The following is a 9131-nucleotide window of genomic DNA, read 5'->3' as shown; positions in this document are numbered from 1 at the left end:
ATTCAGACCAACTCATCCGACTAGAAACATCCGCTTAGTTTTTTAACTCAGCACTGGAAAAAAAGTAGCTTGGATCTAGAGTCCAGACTCTTAGAAATTTCACGAGGAAAAAAACTCTTAATTCAGAACCTGGAGTTTTCCTTGAAACAAAAGAAAATCCGCTCATATTAAGAGTCGTGTCTTTCGATTCGAGCAATAATCTGACTGAACCAAGAGTATTTTTTCTTGTCAATTTTTCAAGAGTCTGGACGCAAGATTCATAAACAAAGAAGACAGGGAGCGATCCTTTTGGCTGAAACGGTTGGTTCTTATTTGTACGACTAAAGAGGAAAATGATAGACAAGTACAGGGTCTGTTGTGGGTTGCCGTTCGTTAGTCTATCATGTACCTCCTTCTTCAATTGCAACTTCCCGCTTCCACGACAATGATCGCTTTATTTTCAGTTTATGTTCCCTGTCTGTCTATCGCTTCGTCCATCAATTTCAATAATCTAACCACTGGTTTTCATCGTAGATCGAACTAAATGACTGGAACTATAAAATGAATATTTTACTTCAACAATAATCCGGTAAGCTATGGTAAATAACTAAACTACGTAAACTTCGATTAAAAATTTGTATGCAAGTGCCACACCGAAAAAAAGTGATGCTGATTCAACATTCTGGATGTAAAAAATTTTTTCGAAAACTTAAAAAATGTCGAATTACCCGCTACAGCAGTTACTTTAGCAATGCCAAGATTTAAAACTAACTGCTGTGACGGGTAATTCAGCATATTATAAGTTCTCGCATAGTTTTTTTTACATCAAGAATGTTAAATCTACTTCACTTTTTTTTCGGAGCAGCTCTTATTTTGGTTTTTCGGGCATCCGGAAGTTTATGTATTAATTTTACCAGGTTTTGGTATTGTTTCTCACTTAATTAGAAGTGAGGCTGATAAACTTGAGGTATTTGGAAGAGTGGGAATAAGTTCTGCTCCATTAGCTATCGGTATTTTAGGTTGTATTCTTTGAGGTCATCACATATTTACAGTTGATATAGGTGTTGATACTCGAGCGTATCTTAACTTCCGTCACTATAATCATTGCCGTTCCGACAGGAATTAAAAGTCATAGAGGAAAAAAAGGAGGTGTTGGCATCTTGAGGATTGTGTACCCTGTGACGTAGATCGGTACAACTTGGTCAGCAAAATCCGGAATTCGAAGTATAAAAAACAGACCATAATGTCCGATTTTTTTGCCTAAATCAATTCATGATATAATTTCAAATTCTTTACGTTGAATGCATTGTTTCCATAAACTACACCATTTCCAAGAAATCGATGATAAAAATCGCCGCACCGACCAACTTCATCAAAACAATTCCAAGATGCCCGAAATGCAAACACCTTCTTTTTTTCTCCAGGATTAAACGTTTTAGATGATAAGCTACGTTGGGAAGGATAAAACCCAATAAGTCTCGTGGAAGTTTAGAATAATGGAAAAATATGCATTGTGAAAGGAAATCCGGCAACAATGGAGGGGAATGCGCGGAGTTATTGAGACATCTCTGAAAATGGTCCACGAGCCTCGGAGCAGAGACCATTCGGTCAAACCTACAACAGTTAAACTTACAGATTACAATACAACCGTTGCGTGCCTACCGCTTAGGCTATTTATGCTAATCAAAAGGAACTTCTTCACCTCAGACATTAAATCACTCTCGTCGGGTTTTTTTTTTTCACGCCGCTTTTCACCCCTCGGGCGCGAATGCAAATCGGGCCCCTTTACTCCACATACGGACACCTTTGCGAGCCCGGCAGGTTCCGCCGACCCCGTTTTCATCGCTCCGATATTATTTATTTATATATTTTTGTTATTATTTTATGTTTATTTTTGCGCCCCACAATACGCCATTATAATTCGGAGTAAGTCAAGTATTATAACTCATACCTCTACGAGAGCGGATTTAAAAGGGGGAGAATCGAAATGTTGTTGCTCCGTGATTTAGATATGGTTTCGGGTCCCGCACCCTCCCCCCCCCCCCCCCGCCGCCGGTCGTGCAGTTTTTTGTGCGGTATACATCATATACTCATTATATTTCAATGTAGCCAAGCACCCGGCCCGACCGGCCGAACAAAAAAACGGAGCGTGAAAGGAAATGAAATAAAAATAATGATACAATAATTCTTTCTCTATTTAACCACAAGTTTTATTTTTTCCGTCCGTTTCGGAAGGAAAAATATGTTCGCTTATTATTTATTTAATGTTTTTTTGCCCTCCGGCGGTATCAAATGAAGTCGTACTGTCGTAAAAATATTTCCGGTAGCAGCGAGTAGCGTTCCGTTGATAAATGGGTTGATTTGATTTTTTTTTATTCATGGCCCTTCGCAATTTTTTTCTTTTTTTTTTGTTAACACGCAAGCCTGTGCTCTCCTAATTGGTAAAATACTAATACCTGGTAGGAGCGTTTATTCCGTTTTGCTCTTCACCAAAATGAGCGAATTTCGACCTGGTTTCGGTTACCTGGGTTTAAATGGGGAAATATGCTGAGTTTCTTATGCCAGTTTCTTATCTCTAAGTGGATTTCGGAAATCTCAATTATTCGTATAATTCTTAATTTCGGTTCCGATGAAAAAAAGAAAAAATATCTTTTTTTTTTTCATTACTCGTAAATATTTATCCGAATTGCTGTCTACGTATTCAGACTAGCCTGTCGGACCTGTTACGTCCGTTCACTTTTGTAACTCAGCGTTTAAGTCTCCAGAAAATTAGTAAACTTATTGGTTGCTCCAAAAACGGAAGATGGACTTCTAAGTTAGAAGTGATTTGGTTCAAAGTTTGAACCAAATCCATTGTAAAATATAAACCCTATCTTTCGCCTCTGAGTTGATGTAAAAAATTTCCAGCATTAGTATATTGTTTTAACTTATGGTGTGCATATTATTGTTACGAGATGCTGTCTACTAGTTTAGACGAACTCGTATGACTTAAAATATCGGTTTATTTTTGTAATCTAGCTTCAAAGTCTCCGGAACAATGTGCAACAAGGAACACTTGAATTATCTTTTTAGCAGCTGCAGGGTGTCTACCGGTCCCCAATTTCCGTGTTCGGGTCCCCAATAAATTACGAAAATCGTCCTGAACACCGGCATTTTCAAATTTTCCCGCCAGCCGCGGCGGCGCGGTATAACCAGGAACAAAAGAACTGAAGTGACTTTCCACAATTCTGTCTTTTTCACCGAGAGATGTCAACTTCTTCACTTGCACCCCGGTGACTGCCATCATCACTGATCTCTGCAATTTTCTGCAGCTCTTCCATAGATTCACATTTTTTGATGGTGTTAGTCGTGTTAACTACGCCTTTTAACGCTCTAACTAGCTCCCTTCCTCTTACTATTTCGGGAAAAAAAGTCTTCGTAAGTCCCCAATTTTGGTTTTCCATAACTGGTACACACCCTGAGCTGCCATGAACTTCGGAAAAGTACAAGAATTTCAGACACGTTATTCCGACCCCACAAAATCCGCCATTTCGGGTGTGCGGGTTAGTTTTTTCCACACCAATAAGAAAAGATAATTTAGGAAGTAAAACAAGAAGGAATACAAGCTAATCCCTGATTTTTTTGCCTTTTCTTTTTATCAGTTTTTCTTGTGTCAAATCGTCTAAATCTTCGTGGTGAAAGTCTGGAACCTTGTTAAAAAATTTTCGCTAGCTTCCAGGATTGAACCTGAAACATATCGGTGGTAGTCCAATGCACTTAGTCACTCACAAGTTGCCACCTATGAGGAGGAAGACAGGAGCACATACATTTAGCAGAACACTTTCTTCATGATCCGATATCTCACAGTAAGTTTGGTCCGATTTAACAAAACCAGCAATCATGTCCTTTGGGTTGATCTAAATTTTAAAAAAAAGGTAATACCAAGAAACACATAGTGACATGAAACGCAACATTTTTTAACAGTGTATTTTGAGTCGATTTCGGGAACCTCAGGCGTCTTAATGTTCCAATTGCGGTCTCATTGAAGATCTATGCTTTTTGTTTCATTCCTAATTTTTGTTACGGGTATCCATCTACAAATTCATACTAACTCATCCGACTAGAAACATCCGCTTCGTTTTGTAACTCAGCGTTTAAGTCTCCAGTGCAAGTAACACAAAAGAATACAGAGTGAGATCAAACACGGAAACTTCAACCGTACATTTCGAGTCTATTTCGGGACTCCTAAGCATCTTTATGTTCTAATTGCGGTCTCATTGAAGATTTATGTTCTTCACTGGTAAAAAAAAGTAGCTTAGATCAAGAGTCCAGACTCTTAAAAACATTGACAAGAAAAAATACTCTTGATCTAAATGGAAATCCGCTTAAATCAAGAGGCTTGGCTCTTCGATTCAAGGAAAAATCCGATTGATTCAAGAGTATTTTTTCTTGTCAATGTTTTCAAGAGTCTGGACTCGTGATCCAAGCTACTTTTTTTAACAGTGTTTGTTTCATTCCTAACTTTTGTTACGAACTTCCATCTACGAATTCAGACAAACTCATCCGAGTAGAAACATGCGTTTGTTTTGTGACCTAGCGTTTAAGTCTCCAGCGCAATTTGTGGTACTTACAAACGGAATTTCCCATGCTTTTTTTTTTCACTCCTAATTTTTGTTACGAATTTTCATTCACGAATTCGGACCAACTCATCCGACTAGGTAGATCCTCTTGGTTTTGCAACTCAGCGTTTAAGTCTCCAGAGCAATATGCAATAGTGACGAACTGAATTTCCTTTGGTAAATTCAAGAATTCCAGACACGATGATCCGATCTCCCCGTAAATCCGCCATCTCGGGGGGGGGGGGGGGGGGCGGCTACCGGATACTTGCACAAATCTGACGGCTTGCCAACATAGTAAGGAATGATGAAGTATAAAACTTTTCCTTCACACTTTTACAGGCTTAAGACTGTCCAATGTTCACAGCATTGGGCGTGTTTAAAAAGTTTTTTAGGATTTTTTTAGGAATAGAAAAGGAACTTATATAGGTTAAATCTTCGAAGGGTGTAAAAGGCCCAGGGTCAAAGGATTTTATACATACGGAAAATGGAAAAAATTGGAAAAAGTGGAACTTACAAAATCCTTGGAGGAAGTTTCTGCCCAATGACACTCATATAATTGAACCTCGAAATACTCGACTTCTCACCTGAGGAATAATCTTGCCAGATTTTGAAAACGTTATCCAGCTTCCCTTGTTCTCCTTTTTTAGTGTGGTCAAGAAGATAGTGGACTTTCGTGACATCCTCACTTCACTTCAGCGCAGCCACATCTCTATCGAAAATGAATAATTATCAGGGTTGCCACGGTCAGGGAATTCAGGGAAAACCTGGAAAAGTCAGGGGGAAAAAGTGCTCTGGAAAACCTGGAAAAGTCAGGGAATTCGACCAAAAACAGCCGAAAGTCAGGGAAAAATTGACAATTTTCGCGAGTTGCTTAAAATCTTTCTTTTTTCGGTTTTGAACGCAATATAAATTGCGATGAAGTGGCATATCTCGCAATGCATTCAAGAGTTAAGTATTTCCAAATGTTCTACAATTAATTTCCGACTCCTTACCTTAAGCGTGTTTCAAATGCGACGCTATATTAGTGCGATGGTTGCTAGCAAGGTGTAAATTTGGCTGTGCGATCATGGCGCGCGTTCTCGAAGGTCAGGGAATTTCTCCATTTTTCGTCAGGGAAAACCTGGAAAAGTCAGGGAAAATCATTTCCAAATTTTTTTGGCAAATCTGAATTATGCATTTTTGTGCAATTGTACACTTTTTAAAAAAATCGGAATTTGTGCAAATGTCCTACAACGCTCGGGGGATGGTGCTTTCCATTTGGACTTGGCACTGAAGCGTGGGCGACTCATGAGTGGCGGTGGCGGTGGCGGCGCGGGAGGTATCCGAGTGGGAATCGCGGGCGGTTTTATTGGGGCCGCTAACAAGGACCACCGCGGCGCCGCGCTTCGGGCCGCGGTTAAGACGTCCGCGTCGGCTGATGGATGCCGGGTCGCCGGGGTCATCCCGGGGTCCCGATTAACCGCTCCCTTATTGTCTCCCAGGAATTTCCACCCCGCAGCCCCCCGCCCCCCAGCCGAGCGCTAATTATCATTGCCTAGCGGTGCCAGATGTAAAAAGCTCCTCTCGCGCTTTCGCCGCTTTTCATGAGTTGGGCGTTCGGTTGAGTTCGCACGAACCACGGGCCGAGGGCCTATCTGAAAACTGCCCTCATTTTGTGCGAACTCGGGATTTCGTGCAAATGCGATCTGATCGGAGCCTCACTGGTAAAAAAAACCTCTTGGTTCAAGAGTGCAGTTTCTTGTCGCCGGATTTAAGAGTCTTGAACTCTAGTTTCAAGCGGATTTTGAATTGAATCAATACAAAATCCGCTTGAAACAAGAGTTCAAGACTCTTAAATCCAGCGACAAGAAACTGCACTCCTAAGTCAATGCACCGCGGCATTGGCCCAAGAGGTTTTTATTACCAGTGCTTCTTTGACAATCTTCGTGTGAAAGTTTTGGCTTGAGTTCAAAGCTCCTTTTGACAATGCAGCGTCGCTGATGTTGCAATTCGTCTACACAGAAAGAAAAATCAACACCAAAGTTTTGTTAAAACGAGAAGTGAAACACAATAACTTCAGCTTTCAGTTGTCAATTTCCAGAGAATATGCCAGGTAATTTTCTTGAAGAAATTTCTGAATAGATTGTATATGTAGACGCGGCCATACAATTGGAAAAACTTTTTCTCTCTACGTACTATGATCAAGGCTTCTCGGTCGAACTACGGGTACCTACGTTCTCTGCTGTCTGAACCATTGCTAGCATATGCGATTAGCCTCCCTGTAAAAACGAGTGGTGAATACGAACGTCACAATCAAAGGAACCCATTTTTCCAGTCTCTCCAATGTTTTCTGCGCTAAATTCACCTCGAAAACTTTACCGTAATCAGCACCAGCACACGATTTGTGTTTTTTGGTGTTTCACTTCCTATTTCAACCAAAAGTAACACAAAAACACAAATATTTTATCAGTGTAAGTACTACGGGCTGATTACTGAATTTGCTAGAAAAATTGCCCGACAAAGAGGAAAAGGAGCTATCGTATCGCAGTAGGAAAAAAACCGCATTAGATCTAGAGTCAAGACGCTTGAAAACATTGACGAGAAAAAATACTCTTGATTCAATCAGATTTTTGCCTAAATCAAAAGGAAATCCGCTCAAATTAAGAGGCTTGGTTCTTGATTTAAGCAAAAATCCGATTGAATCAAGAGTATTTTTTCTTGTCGATGTGTTTAAGAATCTGGACCCCAGATCCAATGTGTTTTTTTCCAGTGCGGTCAAAATGGGTAGTTCTCAGAGGGTTTTTTTTTCAGTTGCCGTTAGTTAGTTTGTTTGTTGCAACCACCCGCTTCTTAAAACACGATCGCACCGTCTTCTGTCGTCTGTTATGTCTATAGCTTTGTCTATCAATTTAAATTGGTCCATTTCTCTCATCAGGCAACCTGGTCGTGGATCCCGGTTTTTAAGGACCCTCAAAGCACGCGCACTTTCACGAGGAAACGCACGGCGCGGAGTCCTAAACCACAAATATTTGAGTAATGAATAGATCGCGGGGGGCGAGCCACGAATCCCCCCATTCCTCTCCTCCCTCTCTCCTGTTCTCGGTTCTCCTGACAAATTACCGGCTGATTAGTCGGATATTCACGCCGGCGACGACGACCCGAGTTTGTTTTAATGGCGACGATCCTCGCCGCGCCGCGCGCCGCCATCAAAATCCGATTTTTCATTCCGCCGCTCCGTTTCGGCATAGCTTTCCCCGCTCTAATTGGCGCTAACGGCCGCCTTGAGCAAGAACGTCGTACGGGTAGCATCGGGCTGATCGTTGAAATTGATAGACAAAGTAGACAAAAGGAGTATGTAGCTGTCGCAGGTCAATAGTCATATCAGGCATTTTGTGAAATGCCTCGGCAAATAGGCAAACACTGGAAAAAAAAACACATTGGATCTAGAGTCCAGACTCTTGAAAACAGTGACAAGAAAAAGACACAAAGTTTCTAGTTTCAGCTTTGCTTAGTTCTCTGTCCAACAAAATAAACATTGAAGAAAATCAGGCAACGTTTGATGTAATTACGCTGATGCCCATACAATGGCATTTTAAGAACAATCATCCTGAAATAAAACAGACATCATTGGTGGAGCGATAATACCGCTACGCTTTGTGTGTCATTCCGCGCAAGGCAAGCCAAAACGCCTTCAATTTTTACAAATGCAACGCGGTCAACTCCGGAACACGAATAGTTGCATCAAGGCGCTACATCCTACGTGAGTTGTTTTGCGTCCTGTTTCCAAGAATCAGGTATGGAAGGTCAATGACCTGTCTTGCTGTGAGTGTAAATATTGGTCAGTGGGTTATTCTATCAACATTACGGATCAATGACCTTTCGATTTGCATGATCGGTGTGGCATTACGTCTGCTAAGTTCAAAGGTCACTGACCCCCCGATATATGATTTTAACTGACTCAAGTAGGTCAGTGAGTCAAAGCAAGAAATGAAATGACCTAATGCATTTTAATTTAAAAACGGGTCACTGTGTTACAGGCTGAGCTAAAGGTTACCGACCTGTCTTTGGAGTGCAAACATTGGACATCAATTTCATGATAAAAAACCCCTAATGTCCATTATACCAGCTTTCAGTTTTTATTATGTTTATAATGATAATACTCTTCAAGTTGATATAAAAACATGAAAGTCGTGCGAATGCCCGTTTTGCCCGTGCTACTATTTATTGCTCAACAGAAGCAACTATGTTCATAGAGAAACCAACAGCACACACGTTGGTTCTGAAAGTAACTCCCAATAGCAAAACCTGGCATGAATCAAAACTGGGGCACTGCGTAACGTTCGATACACAAAAGCTGGATGAGTTTCAACACTCCATCATAAAAAAACAATATTGACAAGTGAAATGCGATTGAAACCAGCACTGGGAAAAAAAAACACATTAGATCTGCAGGCCAGACCCTTGAAAACATTGACAAGCAAAAATACTCTTGATTCAATCGGATTTTTGCTTGAATCAAGTCGAAATCCGCTTAAATTAAGAGGCTTGGTTCTTGATTTAAGCTAGATTCTGATT

This window comes from Bemisia tabaci, chromosome 9 (assembly GCF_918797505.1).
Source record: "Bemisia tabaci chromosome 9, PGI_BMITA_v3".
In the NCBI taxonomy this organism is placed as follows: domain Eukaryota; kingdom Metazoa; phylum Arthropoda; class Insecta; order Hemiptera; family Aleyrodidae; genus Bemisia; species Bemisia tabaci.
The sequence above is the reverse complement of the archived record's forward strand: the minus strand, read 5'-3'. Positions refer to the sequence as shown.